This window comes from Hyaena hyaena, unplaced genomic scaffold (genome assembly GCF_003009895.1).
Source record: "Hyaena hyaena isolate Hyena2069 unplaced genomic scaffold, ASM300989v1 scaffold_115, whole genome shotgun sequence".
Lineage (NCBI taxonomy): Eukaryota > Metazoa > Chordata > Mammalia > Carnivora > Hyaenidae > Hyaena > Hyaena hyaena.
In genome coordinates, this window is record NW_024080747.1 from 2,320,462 (window position 1) to 2,340,956 (window position 20,495).

Here is a 20,495-nt window from a genome sequence, read left to right on the forward strand (position 1 = left end):
AGTATGTTGGCGTCTGATGAGTAAATAGTAGTTTAAATGAAGTGGCACCAATATATCATGTTGTGGGGAGGATCACATAAAGAAGAGGCACAAGGAAGTTAGTATTTTTTGATTACTTACCATAGGCCAGTTGATGATTTAGATATTTTTCACATGGAATTTAATTGAGCCCCATAAACATTACTAGTCGATCTTTTATACTGACTGAGACCTATTTTAAGAAAAATATTATTGCATAGCATTTTTAACGTCTTTACAACCAACGTAAAGTAAATGTTTGACGTGTGAGTCTCTCTACTCACGGAAGCCCAGGAGTCCACTAGTATTTGATCTAAAGGTCTGTATGTCGTGGAAACTTGAAGATAGCAAGTCCCTGGGTGGTTGTTTTGGCCCCTCCGTTGCTCTCCCTTCTTTGCTGGGTGGTTCTTCCAACTCATCACCACACTACTGCTCATGTTCCCTTGAACACTCAGTCTGGCCATCTCATGTTTTTAAAGTTTTCATTTCAGTAACTACAGTAGCACTTAAATGAAAATCTAAATCCTCAACTCATCCCTTTGAGGCTCTGAATGTCCTGACTTTCTACTTCTCTAGCTTGATTTCACATCACCTCCCCTACTTACAGTACCATTGCCTGGATCATTCATAGCAGTGTTCATTCCTGAAAAGTTCCTGTTCTTTCAGTTTCAGGTTAAAAGTCACTTTGTCAAGGAAGTACCACTTGCCTTTCCCCTTCAGTAAGGTTACTTGGTGTTTTTCTGATAGCATCTTTCATTTTTCTTTTTCTTTTTAAATTTTTAATGTTTTATTTATTTCTGAGAGAGAGAAAGAGAGAGAGAGAGAGAGAGAGACACAATGTGCTCAGGGGAGGGTCAGAGAGAGGGAGACACAGAATCCGAAGCAGGCTCCAGGCTCTGAGCTGTCAGCACAGAGCTCGACACAGGGCTCAAACCCACAAACCATGAGATCATGACCTGAGCCAAAGTCAGACGCTCAACTGACTGAGCCACCCAGGCACCCCAGCGTCTTTCATTTTTCAGTCAGATTCCTTCCTGAAGCTTGTTGTCTGTGATTGTTTCCCTAATGTCTGCCTTTCCCATCAGACTGTATGTTCCATGAGGTCTCTTTTGTTCACAGTGGTATCCCTGTCCATGGCACAAGGCCTAACCACTAACTATAACCTGTGCCAAATGAGAAAATAAATGACTGAAGCCAACCCCGAATCCTTGAGGTATTTCCTGTTAGAGGCAGTGATGTGAGGAAATACTACCACTATAGTTTGGAGAGTGCTGTGCTGGCAAAGAAGGCACATGGTAGTATCCACAGAGCAGGTCAGGAGTGTTCTACCTACCAATTCCAGCCTTTGGTCCCTTTGAGAAAAGAATGAAATCTTTGTTTTGAGAAAATACCACGTTGAATATGTGATAATTCAGCTGTTAATAAGGAACTGAATGGTAGAGATACCCAAAGGTGAGGAGGACACCTTCACAGCCTTCCAGGCATTTGCTTCAATACGTTATCAAGGACTAAGTATAATAGTAAACAAAATGAAATTCAAAATGTAATTAGAGTAAAAAAAGAAGTATATATTAAATGGTGTGGATAGTAACTGGGACCTGATCACTCTAGGGGAAATTCTTGATGGAAGAGCCCTTTGAAATTGAACTTGAAGCTTCAACAGGACCTAGGTAGGTGGCATTGGGCAGTGGAATGTAAAGGGAGAGATGCGCCCTAGGCAGAAGAAACTGGGTAAGATCAGGTATGCAGTCAGGACACTATGGGTGTGGTTTGAGGAAATGAGTTGTGCTGATTTGGCTGGTATCATTGGTTAGGGTCTTTGGTAAGCAAAATTCTCAAAACATCCCCTTTCCCCTCTCTCAAGCTTCCATTTTCTAATACTTGGAACCTGTGAATATGAAGAGGTAGAGCAATTATGAAGAAGTTACTTTACACGGAAAAAAAGGACTTTGCTGATGTCATTAAAATGAGTCCTTGACTGATCTTAAAGAGATGGTCCTGATTGTCCAGGTGGGTCTAGTGTGAGCATCTGAGCCCTTAAAAGCAGAGCTTCTTCTCCGGTTGGTTAAGGCAGGAGAAGACAGAGAGCTTCAAAACGCAAGAAGGATTCAGCGCATCATTGATGGCTTTGAAGGAGGGAGGCTACCAGCCTGGGAATGTGGGCAGCCTCTAGAAACTCTGGTCAATGTCAGCAAGGAAACAGGACCTTAGTCATACAACTGCATGAGACTGAATGCTGCCAACAATCTGAAAGTTCCTGAGTGGGGGGGGGGGTTTCCCACAAAGCCTCCAGGTAAGTGATGGGGAGGCTGATACCTTCACTTTGATCATGTGAGACCCAGAGCAAGATCCCCATCCGAACATGCCAAATTTCTAGCTTACAGGACTGTGAGATAATAAATAGGTGTTGTTTTAATCTGCTGAATTTGTGGTAACTTATGGTGATACATTAATAGAAAATGAATACAGGGGCAACTGTGGATGGCTTTAAATACCAGACTGAGAAGTGTATATATTGATCTGGGAGCAGTTAGGAAACATCAGGCGCCTGTAGCTTTAGGTCTCCAACTCTGGCCAAGATAGGAGTAAGTACAATCAACCATCTGAAAGAAGCAAGTTACTTCTTCCTCCTCTCTTGCTTAGTTGTGAGAATGGACAAAAGCAGTAATCAAGGTACCTAGGAAAATCTCTTTGACTCTACCATAAAATAATCATGTAGTCTTTCCCCATCCTTGAGGTGAAGTTACCTTATCTATGAAGGTGTGTTGAGGCCCATATCTCAGTTTCACATTTCTCTCCGAAAAGAATGTCCAAGGGCAGTGAAAGAAAATAAAATATAAGGGCTAAGAGGGTATTGCCTGACTCATTTCATTCCAGGTTTAGGGAATACTGTCTTCCCCCTTCAAGAAAAAAGACAAACAAAGCATGACTTTGGGATGAATACCAGGGTAAGGGGCCTTTCGGACTTTACTTCCCAGGGGACTTCAGTGTTGGCTACCTCCAGCAAGCTGGATTTCCAGGAGTTTGTCCCTTTCCACCCTTCTGTTCAATTATGGACCAAGTCTCTTTCTCTTGGTTCCATTAACATAGTTTAGATGGACTAGATCTTCAAAATGACCAGGGAAAAAATGAAAAATACATAGAGGTGTAAACAGTAGAGCCATGCTGTTATGCAAAGCCTATGGCTCTGAGTAGTTCACTAGAGTGCTCACTTTGCATCCTATCTGGAGACTAGCGTGAGCACCAGTAGTTTTTAGGATATCCTGGCCCAGATCCTTGTGGTTTCCCACTATGCTGATGCCCACCACCTTGGCATGGGCCTATCAACATGTCGTATAAACATTGTCTTCTAAACAAATTAATCTTAATGAACAAAGATTTCATTGTTTCCTTTTCTGATTAAAAGAGTACTATCTTTTAATTGTGTAACACTTGAAAATAGATTAAATAATAAGGAAAATTTTATGTTCCAGAATCTTATCTTCTCTTTACAAATGAACATATTTTTTTAAACATGGGATATTGCTCTTCAGACATTAGCTTTCTTCTCTTAACTATAGATTGGATAGCTTGACCTTTCTTCCATCATCAGGACTATGTGATGGAGTACCTTCTGTCTCCCATGTGATTTTAATTTTTATTAGTGATGTATAGAGTCCAGAACATCACTTAATCCATCTGTTAAACTCCTTTCTCTTAACACAGAGGTGTGGTTTTGTTGTTATGAATCTGAAAGCAGAGGATGCAAGCAAGTTTAATTAAGCCAGCATAACAACTATGACAGTTTAACTTAAATACTCCTAGAAAAGGGGTGCCCGGGTGGCTCAGTCAGTTAGGTATCCGACTTTGGCTCAGGTCATGATTTTACGGTTTGTGGGTTCAAGCCCCACATCAGGCTCTGTGCTGACACTTCAGAGCTTGGAGCCTGCTTCAGATTCTGTGTGTCTCTCTCTACCCTTCCCCCACTCATACTCTCTCTGAAAAATGAATAAACATTATAAAATAATTTTAAAAAGATGATAATTGTCATCTAAAGTAACAAAATAGTCTTCTTATAGCATGAATTACATGAATATCTACTAAGAGATTGCTCCTTTCATACACACCCATTATCCCATTGCACATTAGGAAAGTAATAAAAATAATGCCCCATTGTCAAGGGAGAAGGTCATAACTGTAGTATAGATACAGATCATATCTGAAGGCTGGGGACTGGTCTTCTTATATGCATCTTCAGAATTCTCTAGCAGCCTCTAAAAGAGAAATTGAAATGTTCATGTCTGTAGGTCTGTGTTAAAATAGTAATGATTGTGGATAGAGTAACACTGTGACACTGATGTGAGCTCACGTATTACCAAAGATTAATCAATTATGCCAGTAAATGTCATCTAGGATATTGAGGAGGTCTGGGTGAAATGATACCCAAGATAAAAGAACAAAGAAAAGGTCCAGATTGTAATGCACTGTCTGAAGTTACATCCAAGCTGAACCTCACAGTGAGAAACTTAAAGAAGGGAAATTAGTGAAAGGAAAGTGATCAAAAATGCTGAAAATAAATCTCACCTACTACACTGTTTTGCTTGAACTCAGTTCTGCTTCCCAGGCCTCTCCAATTTTTTCTTTGGCCTTTCTGGTCAAATGAATTATTTTTCCATCAGTGATCATAACTGTTCCAAAGAACAAACTATCAGGCACCACCCATCCAACCCTCTAGTTCTAAAGCATGCCAGAATATTCTTGGCCTAGGCTAGGATGAATAAATGGATGAGGAGAATTAAGTGCTGCTGACTGGAAAATGGTATTTTAAAGGCAGCCAAGGAGGTCATTCAAAGAAGACAGACAAGTAGATTATCTTTCTCCTGAAGGATCTGTAGCAGGAACATTCCATAAAGAAAGTCCATTAGAGCTATTTGATCTATAATGTCTTATCATGGATATTAGCTAAAATATTAGAAATATACAGTGAAACTATTTTCTTTCATAGTTTAAAGTTTTTCTGGATTGTAGTTTAAAACATAGTGTTCCCTTGGGACATTCAAAGAATTTTTGGTGAAACATCTTAAGTTAATCATTTTGAATATTTCATCTAAATTGGATTTGATTATTTCATTTCTAAATTGTACTTTAAAAAAGAATGTTTTTAGAGCTCTAATTTATGTAATTCTAGCTTGGTTTTCCTTGGGATAAACCTCTGTGAAGTATATTCTCCAGATTTTAAATTATTATTCTATTATTTTCATATCACATTTGATTTTCATAGTCTTTCAGAATCTAAAATGAATATAGATTGTGTAAAGAAACCTTTTTATTTCTCATTAATTTAAAAAATCAAAAAATTCTATTAACCAACTACATTTCTTCAAATGAAAATCAGTAAGGACAATGAACTTTGGGATTAAAATTAGCTTTAGGGGCACCTGGGGGACTCAGTCTGTTAAACATCAGACTTCAGCTCAGGTCATGATCTCATGGCTCATGAGTTTGAGCCCCGCTTCGGGCTCTGTGCTGACAGCTCAGAGCCTGGAACCTGCTTTGTATTCTGTGTCTCTCTCTCCCTCTGCCCCTCTCCCACTAATGCTCTGTTTCTCTCTCTCAAAAATAAATAAAATAAATAAAATAAAAATTAGCTTTACTCAGGGATTATTTCTCTGAAAGCTCATGTTAGTGTTTCTTTTATTCCTATAGAAATAATACCTATGTTCCATAACTATTAATGTAACACTATAGAAGGCAAGTTTCAATGCACATTATAGCAGTGAAATAACTTGGTCGTTGATATCAATAATTCGGAATATATTATAACACATTACATGTAAGATTTGCCTTAATTTTTTACATTAAAAAGGGCAATAAAACTTAGAAAGGAGAACATCTTTCTCTTACCTCCTCAGTGCCATTTTAGGACATAGAATAAGTTTGTTATTATGTATTGAAAACATATGCAGGGCAGGGCTTTTGTTGCAGAGGCTGCTATATGCTCATTCAGCCTTGCTTCTTCATCCAGGACAAACAGCTGGATGATATATGTCAGTGTTCCTTCCATTTTGATGTCACCAGACAACTGAATTCTGTCTAATACAACATGGATAGAATTACCATTTGACTTTTAGGCCTGGTCCATTAAAAACTCTTCCACCACTTCCCATGCATATTCAGTGCACTGCTTTCCTGAGTACATGCAGAAAATCCAGGAGAGGATTCCCATGCCCTAAGAAACGATGTGAAAAGCCTGATTCCTGAATGATGCTGACCAGGAACTCAGAATTGGACCCTGTACGTAAGAGATGAACTTCTACTGTGCACAGGACTGAGATTTGATGGTTTGTTTCCTACCAGCTAATTTATTACCCCAGCTAATACAACTGAGACTAAAGCTTAGAATCTCTGTTATGAAGATTCGAGACCTTGAATTTTATAGTCTCAGCAAATTCACATCAAAATAAAAGAAATTAGATTTATATATAACTATGGGCAATTTATTCTTCTATTTCCAAATAAGATTGTGAAAGCTGGTGAACTTATACAAGTAAAAACATTCTTATCTCTTAAAAGTTAATGAAAATTTGAAAACATAGAAAACATATACTAGATCAAAATTGATATCAAGAGTTGCTTAAGAAAAGAAGAAACTTGGCAAAAGAAGTTAAATTTATAGTGGTAACAAATACTACTTTATGATAAATTGTGTGCATAAGAATATTAGCCTAAATCCATCCTCTGCCTGTGATTCACAACAGGAGACAAAACAGCTTAGAGAATCTTGTTTTATTTTCAGGGGCGTCCAGAGCAGAGCATGAAAGGTGAAGGTTGTTTGGGTTTTCTTTTTTTTTTCTTTTTTATTATTTTTTAAAATATTTATTTATTTTTGAGGGACAGAGAGAGTGAGTGAGAGCGAGGCAGGAACAGAGAGAGGGAGGTGCAGAATCTGAAGCAGTCTCCAGACTCTGAGCTGTCAGCACAGAGCCTGATAAGAAGCTTCAACTCACAAACCATGAGATCATGACCTGAGCCAAAGTCAGACACTTAACTGTTTGTTTCCTACCAGCTAAGGAGTGCCACCCAGGCACTCCTTTTGTGGGTTTTTCTTTAAAGGTGTCAGTACATTTCCCACGTCTCCCAGAATATTAAATATTAAATATTTAAAAACCAGGTTTGGTTTTTAAAAGAAGGGCAAGAACTTAATGAGAATTATGAAAGAATCTGAGTTCATAATCTTTCTGCATTTTTTTCAGTCTTGTACAATTCTATCATTTAAGACTAAATTGACAGTATCTTTTTATAGCGACTTGCATTTATTGAAAAACAAATAGTATTTAACTAGTTTTCTGAGAAACAATGACTTTTGCATTCGTTTCTCTTTGGTCTACGTAATATTCATCAAAAACTTGCTTTGGCAAGCCATAGATAACAATAGATTTTGTAGCATAATGGTTGACTCTTGGTCACCATCCATGTAGTAGTAGCAGAGATTGGCTTTGTAGCTGTGAGTGTTCAGCATGCCATGGGCATTATGCACATTGTTTTGCAGAGGGAATACAGAAAGGTAGTGAATCCAGAGAGCTGGCTGAGAGGAGCTGGGTTAAGAGAATGCAGACTCACATTGTAATGGTGCTCACTTTACCCATAGGGTCCTGGCTCCCTGACACTTCTTCCTCCAGGGCTCAAAGTATGCCTGGCAGGTTATTCTACTTGCTTTCTTCTGATGATCACGTGGGTCAGCGGTTTTATTAGTGACCACTTCTGCCAGATTCTACCAAGCCACACACCATTCAGGTAGTGGGCACTACCACGGCTCTGTTGAGTTCTGCCCTGCCTGGCAGTATCATTGCTTCTCTTGAAGACAGTGATTCTCTGCTAGGTACCATTCCCCTGGTGTGCTGAGGCTTTCAGGGTATCATAGCTGTGCTGTTTGCATAGTATATGCATGAAATGCTTGCATTCACTATCTCATGGAAATTTAAGTGAAATAACTCCTTCTGGCTTTCAGTATAATATAGTACTCACCCTTTCCTCACCTTGTCCCCAGCCCACGGCAAACCCATCTCTACATACACAAGGATTAGGGCAGTAATTCAGATGGGGCCTGGTAAAAAGATAGATACCAAGCAATTTTTACAGAAGTCTGTGTGGTCTAATCACTAATATGGGTCAGGATTAACTGCAAGACTCTAGTTTCCCTTTAGGATTATATATTTTCCAGGATCCTTCTCATTTTTTCAAGCAAATGTACTCTCTGTTCCCAGAAATACATCTTAAGTTCATGATGACACTTGATAACCTAAATATAAGCTTAATTGTAACATGACTATCTCTTAAATAAAGCCTAGTCTAAATAAAGATAGCATTCAGTTACCTGCATAAAGAACTACTCCAAAATTTAGCAGCTTAAAACAACAACCTTTTAATTCCATTATGATTTTGTGGGTCAGAAATTCAGACAGGACTCAGTTGGGCAATTCTGTGTCTCCACATAATGTTGACTGGGTTCACGAAGTGGTATTCAACTGATGGCCAGGTTGGATTGGGGAATCCGAATTGCCTTCACTCATGTGCCTGGGGGCATTAGCAAGGATATCTGGAAAACTACTCTCCACTCTTCTCCTATTCATTTCCATGTAGTCTCAGGGCATAATTTGTTCTCTGTAGCATGTAGCTGGACTTTGCAGCAAAATATTTCCAAGCACATAGTGAAGTAAATTAAATGCCTGTCAATGTATAAAACTAACATTCGTATGTTTATGTACACACATATATGTGTATATGTATATTATTAGGTGCATATATGATAGATATCTTAGGCATGCAGTGTTTGGTTGCAAGAAGTTTTCACGTGATTCCTCTAGTCCATAATATCTCTAGTATCAACTGAATATATTGATTGTTGATTTAGTGTTGCTATGAACAAGGCTCACTTAATCCTCAGAAGAACCCTATGAGATAAGTAATATTATTATTTAGAGATGAAGAAACTAAAGTTTAAAGGCTAAAGTGAACTGCCAAGGTCACGCAGAGAGTGGTAGCAGGTACTGTCTATGGTTAGTCCTGTGCCCCACCTCTGAAGTATCTTGTTTGAGGAGGGTTCGTGGTAGAGCCTGCAGTGAATAAAGCAGGGATTAGGGCTGGTGGGAAATGGAGTCTCTCTCCAATGGGACTGGAGTCAACCCTTTTAAGGGACCTAAGGGCCAGGTCAGGAGGCAGCAGGAACTTAAATCTTGGTAAGAGCCAGTGAAAGCTCCACTTACCCCTCCCCCTCAGTCACACCCATCTTTAAGCATCCACAGCCAGGAGACAGAACTTTTTCAGCTCTATAAAGAGATAGAGGAAAGATAAATACATGGCCAGTATCTGAACCAGCTCTTCAACAATGACCATTCCAGAGAGACTGATGGTCTGAACATACGAACTACTTTTGGCGCACTGTCCAAGTCATTTACACTGGCTGGACCAGACACATGAACCAACATGGGTGTAATGATGGCTTACACCATAGATATAATGGGCTTGAAACACTGGTAAGTATAATAATTGTATTACCCCTTAGTCTTACATGTAGACAGGAGGTTTTTCCTAAGACCAGTCTAAGAGTGAGGTCTTACTGTCACATAAAATCTCAGGATGACAGATGCCAGGCAACGCGCTGGCAATTAGTGAGAAAAGAGTGGCCCATTTGAGGTCTGCACGTTCAGATTTTATTGGGGTTAGGGAATGTATACACGTTACAGGTGTGATGATGAAAGTCAACACAAGGAAAATCTGGTCTAAGAGGGCTGCCGCCACTAAAGGATAAACAGATCTTTGCATAGACAAGATAATGTCATGTTGCTGTGAGCTCAGGAAGGATGACAGGAGGGGTAAGAGATGGATTAATTTTAAAATAAATTCAGAGTTTTAGCTGTTACATGGTTCTGGATATTTTAATGTCTTTATCAAAATTTGATTGTTACTTCCAAGAACAGGAAAACTCTTTACCAATCAAATACAAATAAAAGACATCAGAAGACAAAATAATATTTTAGTATTACATTTCAAGAATGAGTGGTGCTTGTCCAATACAACTCTACATAATGGAGCATTAAATGATGCTTTTCAGTGATCAAATACATTAACCTGTTTAGAAGAGTGATAAATACTTTGAAGTCTGTCACAGGAACAAATATATAGTGTCTACATTTTCAAAAAAGTTTTTTTTTTTTTCATTTTATAGAGAGAGAGTAAGAGCACATGATTAGGGGAGAGAGACAGAGGGAGAAAGAGAGAGAATCCTATCCAGGCTCCATGCTGAGCATGGAGCCCAACACTGGGCTTGATCCCACGACCATGGGATCATGATCTGAGATGAAATCAAGAGTCAAACTGAGCCACCCAGGCACCCCACATTTTCAAAAATTAATTGTCATGCTACTTTCTCCAGAGTCCAAATCTTGAGTTAATGTTTTGTTCTGTAAGAGATGTTATATAAGAAAAGGATAGTCTAAATAAGTAGTTGAAATAAACTAAATGAATAAAACTAAATTAAATACATCAACCACTAATATCTAAGATAACTGGTTTATTTTCCATTTCTAATCCAAGTTTCTTTTTTTTTAATTTTTAACATTTATTTATTATTGAGAAACAGAGAAAGAGCATGAGCAGAAGAGGGGCAGAGAGAAGGGGAGACCCAGAATCCAGAGCAGGCTCCAGGCTCTGAGCTGTCACCACAGACCCCGATGAGGGGCTTGAAGCCACAAACTGTGAGATCATGACCTGAGCCGAAGTCAGATGCTTAACCAACTGAGCCACCCAGGTGCCCCTCCAAGTTTTTCATATCTTCATAAAACCCTTCTTCCTCTCTTCTAGTAGCATCATACTTTTTCTTAGGTTTGAGTCTCATTTTTAGTATGATTGTAGTATGAATATATCTGCTGAGCATATATCATGTCTGACATTTCAATTAGACACTGAGGCAGAACCTAGCTATTATAAATATCTCATAATGATAACCTCTTTTCCGTTGGTGCCTTGGGGTAATCTGTCATTGTGTAGGCTTATTATATTTAAGTACAGTCAAAGCAACATTAAGACAGTGTCTTATTTTCATGAAACATCTGTATCTTCTCATTCACAGTTTCTTACTGACTTCTTGTTTATTTATTATTTTTTAATTTCCCAGTGGATAACTGTGGCAGTCGCTTCTATATTTTCCTAGAGATAAGTCCCAATACTTTACAACCTTCTATTTGGGCACATTAGTTGCTTAAATTGATTTCATATCACAGTACATTTCTGATGTCAGTTCATATACTATTTTCTTAAATTCAGGAAGTCAAGAAGTAAACTGTTCTTGCTCTTTTTGCTGATATAGTATGTTATTATTTTATAACAGGGTCAAAAGTAACCTTTTCTTTTTAACTGCTAGGGAAGAACATGATGTGCACTGTTATCTTTATATAAAGTAGAATCTCAGATTTGCACAAAATGAAGTCTAGAAGTCTAAATAGGAATGGCAACATAAAAGATAAATGTTGAAGTGACCATCAGACTATTAGTCTTCATGAACTTAAAGAAGAGTCTGCTAGGGAGGAAAGGACGCAAAAGCACAAGGAAAGCATAGAATGGCAACCAGGAGTCCCTCAAAGGAAGGGTAGGGAAGGTTTACAGTATTTAAGAAAAGGGGATGGGAGCACGTGGGTGGTTCAGTCGGTTAAGCCTTTGACTTTGGCTCAGGTCATGATCTCACTGTTGATGGGTTAGAGCCCCGTGTCAGGCTCTGTCCTTACAGCTCAGAGTCTGGAGCCTGCTTTGGATTCTGTCTCTCCCTCTCTCTCTGCCCTCCTCTGCTCATTATCTCCCCCAGGCTCTCAAATAACTAAACATTAAAAAAAAAAAACAAGAAAAGGGGATAACAGAAAAAGAGGTATGGGGACACCTTGAACAATTCAGATACCCACATTACAGCTTTTGAAATTTATTTGAGGAAAACTAATCTAAAGTTTGTGAAAATATTCCTTGAAGAGTCATGATTTTAGATTATCTTCACTGTTATCCATTTTCATTGTTGTAAGTAGATTGCTCATTTCAAACAGAAATAGGGCTTTTATGGAACAGAATAGGAAACTAGGTAAGTTGTAATTGCTCAGGCAAGAAAGGCAGGTAGAATTTGTAAGGATACTATTGACAGTTAATTTCAAGGGGCACAGTGGTCTAACGGAAAAGGTGTGAAGTAGTTCTTGAGCTACCCAACTTCAAATGATCCCAAACAGAGTTGGGTAAGTTAAACTTTCTGGGCCTCAGCTGCCTCTGGTGGAAAAATGAGAGATTTGCTCTAAAAAAAACCTTTGAAGATCTTTTTTGCATTTACAATTCAAGAAAAATGCTTTTCAAAGTCTTATCAGAAAAGGTTGCAGATCTCTATTAAGATGATTCCATGCATTTACAAGATGTTCTGTTAGAACCCTAAAATTATAAGGAGCTCATTTACAGAATACATGCACTGGGGCACCTGCGTGGCTCAGTCCGTTAAGTGTCTGACTTGGGCTGGGGTCATGATCTTGTGGTTTATGAGTTCAAGCCCCACATCAGGTTCTGTGCTGACAGTACAGAACCTACTTGGAATTCTCTCTTTCTCCCTGCCCCTCTCTGCTTGTGTTCTCTCTCTCAAAATAAATAAACTTAAAAAAAAATAAAATAAAGAGCATATGCACAGTGGCCCTACAATGTGAATTTACTCAGACCACGTAAATCATTTGTGCCTTAGTGCTTCTATAAGATACAGTGCTGTTGGGAGAACTGTGTGGACAGCAGTGTGGTGTGTGGTGGGCATGGGGGTATGGGGCGGTGGGAGGCCACTTAGTGCTGGCTGCTGTGCAGGGGCTGCTGGGTGTAGGCCATGAGCCACCTTCACCTCCTCCTCCTGCCTTGGCCACGACTCCTGGGTCCCAGCGTCCACTGCCCCTGGGCCCCGCGCTCCGCCTGACTCATTACCAGGACATGTGGAGACTGATGCATGGCCCCCTGCCACCCCTGAGATCTGCTGTCTCCTGAACTCAGCAGCCAGCCAACAACGAGATCAGCCTGCCTGATGTCGAAGTCCACGGCTTGAAATACCACTGAATACTGGCCCACTACCCAGATGCTTTGCACTCAAAGATCTTCAATGCCACCCGAAACATCCTGATTAACACTACAAGTACCCAGAGGGGATCTGGAAGTATGACTATGACCCCAGCTTCACCACCGGAGGCCTCCACTACCAGATTCAGAAGAGCCTTCTGATGAAGATTGATGCCTTCCAGTACATGATGCTGGAGCCTCCAGCCTGTGCCTGAGGAGGAGGTGACCCACCTATATGGGGACAGCCAGTATATCTCACTCTACCCAGTGAGCAGCTTCTATGGCAAGGGTCCTTCCATCGAGAAGTTCATGGACATCTCCATGCCACAGATGGCACTCTGTCCTGCCTGGTGGACCACTTCCTAGGTCATTGACCATGCACACCTCTACAAGGATGTGATGGGTGCAATTCAAGATGTGGATGTGAAAGGGCTTGTGTACCAGTGGATTGAGCAGGACATGGAAAAGTGCACCCTGCAAGGGGACGAGATATTTGCTGTACTGAGCCATCTGGTGGCCCATGGGAAGCAGCTGTTCCTCACCACTAATAGTCCTTTCAGCTTCATGGACAAGGGGATGTGGCACAGTGTGGGTCCTGACTGGTGCCAACTCTTCAGCATGGTCATCATGCAGGTGGACAGGTCCAGCTTCTTCACTGACCAGTGCATGGCTTCTAGAAAACCTGATGAGAAGGGTTCCCTGCACTGGGACCACATCACTTGTGTGACTTTCTGCACCTGACAGAATGGGGTGGACCCTGCATGCTCTACTTCAGAGACCACTGGTACAGTGGTGACCTGGATGGACCAGCTCTGCACTGGCTGCAGGAAGATGCCCTTCCTTAGTCTTCCTTGGTCTTGGTCTTGGGACGCCTCCACATCCACTGAGTGTACCTTTACTGCCCAGAATATAGTCTAACCCCTCCTGCCCCTCTCCCCACCCTGGGCATCAGTCCAGGGCAAACAATAAAAGTGGTTTCCCTCAGGGAGGTGGGGGGAAGATAGTACTGTTGGTCAAACCTGAAACTCTGGCATAATCTATCATTTATAATTGTGAACAGGGAATGTCTTGCAGTGCTCCCATCTTATGAAATGTGATGGGATTCATGTTTAGCACAAATTCCTCTATGGAGAAGTTTCATGTTCAGTCCAAAGTGGATGACTTGATTCTTCATTCTTGACTTTTAATCTTGTATGTGTGTGTTTGTTCATAGAAGATAAAAATGTAACTTCTATTATACAACTATTAAAATGATTTAAAAAAAAAACACATACCACCAAATGCTGGCAAAAATGTGGAGCAACAGAAAATCTCATTCATTGCTGAGAGGGAATGCAAAATGGTACAGACACTTTGGAAGACAGTTTGGCAGTTTCCTACAAAATTAAATATACTTTTATGATAGGATCCTGTAATCATGCTCTTTGGTATTTACTCAAATGAGTTGAAAACTCATATCTGCACAATACTTACATGTGGGTCTTTATTGCAACTTTATTTATAATTATCCAAAGTTGTAAGCAACCAAGATATCCTTCAGTAGGTGATTTGATTAAATAAACTGGTATAAACAATGGACTATTAGTACTGAAAAGAAATGAGTTATCAAGACACTAAGACATGGAGGAGTCTTAATCTGAAAGTCAACATACTGTATTAGTCCAAATAAATGACATTGTGGAAAAGGCAAAATTAAGGAGACAGTAAAAAGATGAGTGGTTGCCAGGGTTTAGGGAAGTGGGATGGGTGACTAGGTAGAATACAGAGGATTTGGGGGGCAGTGAAAGTATTCTGTCTGATTCTATAATGGTGGATAAATGTCACTTTATTTGGCAAAATCTATAGAACTACAATACTGAGAGTCCATCCGAACTCAAACCACAGAGTTTGGTTAACTTTGGTACCAGCACTGGTTCATCAATTGTAACCAACGTCCCCATTCTAGTGAGGTAATGTTGATAACGGGGAAGGCTGTGCATGTTTTGTGGGAGGGCACATAGGAGAATTCTCTGTTCTTTCCTGTCACCTTTGCTGTGAATCTAAAACTGCTCTAAAATATAGAGCATATTAAAAGGAAAGTGTCTCCATTTTAGTGAATGGAAATGCCATCCTCCTTCTTGCTCAAAAATAGAAGAAAAACAACAAAAACAAACTCCAGAGTCTACCTTGAATTCTGTTCTGATCATATACTATATTGTATCTCTTAGCAAGTCCCATTAGCTCTGTATTTGAAATTTACTCAAAATTCACCTACTTTGAAATTTGAAATTTACCTCAAAATCTTATGACCTCCACTGCTATCCCCACAGTCTAGACCATTACAGTCTGTTGCTTGGACTATTAAAATTGCTCTCTAAAAGATCTGAAGATCTGTCTGTTCTACCATTGATCTACTCTTCCTCCAAAGCCATCAAAATGTTCCTTTCAAAATAGATGACAGTGGACAAAGAATTTGATAAATGTAGAGAAAACATTTGACAAAAGCCAACCACTACACATGATAAACATTCTCAGAAAACAAGAAATAGAAGAAAACTTCCTCAACCTGAAAAAAAGAATGTACTAAAAACCTACACATAATGAAATGCTTTCCAACTCTGGGAACAATACAAGAATGTCCACTCTCACTACTTCTTTTCAACATTATATAGGAGGTCATGCAATTAGGCAAGACAAAGAACTAAAGGTCATTAACGTTGAAAAGGAAGAAATAAAACTCTCTTTATTCACAAATGACATGGTCTTATACATTCCAAATCCTAAGGAAACCACTAAAAATCTGCTGGATGTAATGAACAGATTCAGTGACTTCACAGGATATAAGAAAAATACACACAAAAGATCAATCATATTTCTATATACTGACATGATGAACAATCCTAAAAATAAATTAAGAAAACAATTCCATTTACAATAGAATAAAAATGTACCCTACTATATTTCAGTTCAGAAATCCCAACAGTTTCTCTTCATACTTAGAATAAAATTCCAATGTGCTCATCACGCCATACAAGGCTCAACAGTGATTTCACTCCCTGTTACCTCTCTGACCTCCTGTCTTTACATCATCTCTCTCATTCACTCTGCTTCAGTCTTATTAGAATCTTCTCTTTTTCTCAAGTGTAGCAGGTGTGCTGCTTGGAACTCTTGCTTCTAAGGTAGCTATGTGGTCTGCCTCTTCAGTTCTTCTTGCTGCTACATCTTTGCTCGAATATCAACATATTAGAGAGGGGCTCTCTGATCACCAGCTTAAAATGATACTCCCACGTCTGTGCATCCTCATTGCTCTATTATTCATTATATTGCCCCCCCACACATGTTCTGTTTGTTATTCGTAACATTTCATTTTGAGGATTTTCAGGTTTTTACAAAAGCTGCTAGAATAGTCAGTCAATGCCTTCTACTGTTCCTAGTTTTACCTATACCAGTGTACATCTCCCAAGAGTAAAGTCATTCTTTTAAATAATCACAACAAAATTATCATGGTCAAGAGCAATTGCTCTGATCCAATGCTATTATCTAATCTTCATTCCCTATTTAAATGACTCACCTGTTCCAATAATGTTGTTTATAGCTGTTCTTTCTTCAGTCCAGGGTCCTAGAAGAATCATACATTACATTTTTACATTTCTTTAGTCATCATCAATCTAGAATAGACAAAAAGTTCAGCTTCTTTTTGTCCTTCATGCTATGAAAAATTTTAGAGTACCTTTTCATTTCATCGTGTTTAAGTATTTTCTCATGGTTCAAGTCTGGTTCAACATTTTAGTCAGGGGTATCACACAGGTAATGCTTCCATCTCACCTCAGGAAGATGTAATACTGCCTTTTTCTTGGTTTTCCTCATTTTCTTGCTTTTTAAATCTTCTCTCTCCTCATTAGAATATAAATTCTATTAAAACGGAAACTATGTCTCCTCTCCTGTCTTCAGTTTTTATCCCTAGATCCCATAGGTGCTTGATCAGTATTTATTGAGGGAGTGAATGAGTCCACAGCCCAGCAGATCCATTTCCAACAGTACAGAATAGCTCACCACCCCAGCTTGCCATCAGGCAGTACTAGGCAGCCCAGACCCAGTACTGACTGACCCTAGTGCCCAGGCTGTGAGATTCTGAGAGGTTCAGAATGGAGGAGTGCCTCAGAATTTGGGATATCTGTTTAGAAACACATTGTTGATCATGTGTCCAAACATATGTATAGTTATTATGCATTATATTCATATGCTACTATTCTAATCTGTTTGGTGCATTATAAATGTATACATACAAGGTTTCTTAATAAGTTAAAAAATAAATATAGATAGAAGTTGTATTTTCTTTCTAGGCCCAAGGTCTTGTTTTCCCCATTCCTGGGTAGAGCATAAAATTTCCTTTTGGCGGTCACTGAATTTACCTGTTCTCGAGCTAAGATGTTTTAGTGATTTCAGTATCCACAGAGTCCATTCACTGATCAGAATTTTGAGAGAGGCTCCAGAATTCTTAGCTGGCTTCTGGGCAAACAATCATATGTTATCTTGTCTTAGCAACTGCCAGCCATATCTTTTGGAGCTTTCATATGAGACTCCTAAAAGTGCTCAAAATGGATAATATTTAATATAAAGATGCTCTAAATACCAAATTTTGACTTCTAAATGTTCAGCCAGGAAATTTCTTTAGTTTTTGGAAAATGGTAAATTCTCAGAGCATAGTTCTTCCAGACCAGGCTTTAAATGATGCAGTTCAGAATGTTACCAGGAATCCGAATCATGTAGCACGCCTTTGAAAATCAGTCCCATAATTATCAGAAGGGCTCCTTTAATTAAATCCATGTTTCAGGATGCTTAATCCAAACTGAAACATTCCAGAAGTGTACTTACCGAAAATAATATATTGTGAGTGTTTAAACCCCGGGTGCTTTACATCAGCTACACTATAGCAGGCCCTCCAGTATCAGGGTCTTTGTTCCTATTTTAAAGTTTCGTTTAAGGAGTATAGCTTATCTAAATGTAATATCAATTTATGTCCTTGTTTCTTTACAAATTGCTTTTTGCATAGGTATGTCCATATAGATCCTCCTTTTCTCATGAAATTACATGAAATATGTTTGTCTTCAAGGCTTCAGCAATTTACATTTTCAATACATTTTAAAGTTACTCTTTAGTATAGTTCTGTAATTTAGGGCACATTTGCTTAATGAATAATCAAATCACTTTTGAAGGCACAAAGAACAAGCCTTTCAGAAAGGTTGTTTCTTTCCTTGTGAAATACAAATTTTCTGGGAAAGTAGGATTTCCTTTATCTCCTCAGTCATGTGCCTTTCAGTATTCTCAATGTTATTTATGGTGGTTGGGTGTTCAATGAATTCATTGTGCTGTTTATTTAAATTAAGGAAATATTTCCTTAATATTTTCTACATAATCATAGAATTTTAAAAAGGCAGCTTCACATTTTGAGAGTTCAAAAGGTGTTGATACACTGTTTACTTTAAATGAGTGTACATCTCTTTTTTTTTTTTTAAGTTTATTTTGAGAGAGAGAGAGTGCACACAAGCAGGGGAGGGGCAGAAAGAGAAAGGGAAAGAGAGAATCTCAAGCAGCCTCCATGCTGTCAGTGCAGAGCCAGATATGGAGCTTGATCTCAGAAACTGCAAGATCATGACCTGAGCTGAAATCAAGTCAGATGTGTATCTGACTGAGCCACCCAGGTGCCCTGAGTGTACACCTCCTAAAAGGAAGACAGTTTCAGTCAGTATTATAAATTATGTTTGGCAAATGTTATTGGAGAACATTTAAGATATTTAAGCAATAATTACTGCTCAATCTTTGATTTGGGACATATTGTCATTTTCCTTGTGAGTCTGTGAGTGATTAAAGTTCTTTTGGCCCATCTTATTAAACAGAAATGGTTGACCCTGTAAACAAGACATTTTAAAAGACATATGTGTAGAGATTCATAAGCAAGAAATTAAAAAGAGGCCATGAATTTCAAAGTGCGCACACACACACATTCTTCATGTATAACCAGCAGCTGTAGTAGTTGGCATGTACTCTGGGTGTGCAGCATTAAACTTTACAGTTTTCTAAGCATCTCAGGTACCTTTTTATACCATTCAGTTGTATCCAGCTTTCCATTATTGTTGGCAGGACATCCTTTGGAATGTCTGCTCTACTCAGGGGATGATCTAGTGCCAGCCTCTCACGGAGAAAGAGACAAAAAAGAATCTGTAATTTAAATAAAAAATAGTGGAATAATAAAATTGGCAAGGAGGCAGATGTCCTTAAAAACTTCATGTCCTGAACAAAATTCAAAGGGCAGAACTTTCCCAAAACATTTAAAAGCTCTTGCTCTATGATAAGGATTCTGAGAGAGAGATACCTTCCCTTAGCCTCTGTCAGAAGTTACTTGGATTACTAAGTCAGTAAAACATCTCAGAGACATCTAAGCAAGTACTTTTTAAATTAAAAAAAACTGGGTTTTGCTCAAAGTAAACTGAGACAGAACGGTCTTGGATGTATTTTCCATAGAAGCACCTGCTTTGGGTGCAACCACACATAGAAGGATTTTGGCACAATAAGTTGTCTAACCTATTCAAGGGATGATATTTTGGATGCTGTTCATGGCACCTTTCAAAGGCAGTTTTTAGTGTTCTGTCTAGACTTATGTACTGAGGTCAGCATGCTGCCTTAGGATACTGTTCGTTGGTTGAAATCAGAGGAGAGACAAGGAAATTCGAATTAAAGCCTCACCCTCTTTAGTGAGGCTGTGCCTCAGACTACAGGGGATTTTGGGAGAGCGCCAGTGTAAGAGGCCAGATATGTCAAAAAGAACCAAAACTAAGTGTCTTTGCAACCAGGATTATCCTTGTAGTCTTGTAAGACATTTTAAAAATCTAGAAAATGTATTATATGTCAAGAAGACTATCTTTGGTCATTGAAACATAGGAGGGTGACTCAGGTCATTTGATAAAATTCTATCACAAGTTTTCTATCTTGTTTGTGAAACATACATGTCTGTATTCTTTTCCTGGCACTATTAAACATCTTTTCTGCCTCGCTACCTTAAGTATTACTGATATTGGGGACAACCTTGGAGAACACATACCAGGCTGTACGATCCATGAAACACTAATGATAATTAATTGTACCTCCTGACATGTGTCTTGTCACTTGGTGGTCATGGTTGGTGACTAGAATGCTCCTCCTGTAAGAGCTGGTCTCCACCTGAACAATAACCATCCAGTGGTGATACTCCCTCTATTCAGCTCTGCAATTAGAAAGTTTTAGCTTGACATGAACTTTCTGTGAGATTCTTTTTAAAAAAAAAAATTTAATGTTTATTTATTTTTTAGAAAGAGAGCTCAAGTGAGGGAGGAAGAGAGAATCCAAAACAGACTCCAGTCTCTGAGCAG

At 39.0% G+C, this 20,495-nt stretch overlaps 1 pseudogene; it reads left to right on the plus strand.

The window, feature by feature from the left end:
- The window catches only part of LOC120234729, a 44,343-nt pseudogene extending 30,388 nt beyond the window's left edge, over positions 1-13,955 (plus strand).
- Positions 13,956-20,495: the final 6,540 nt, after the last annotated feature.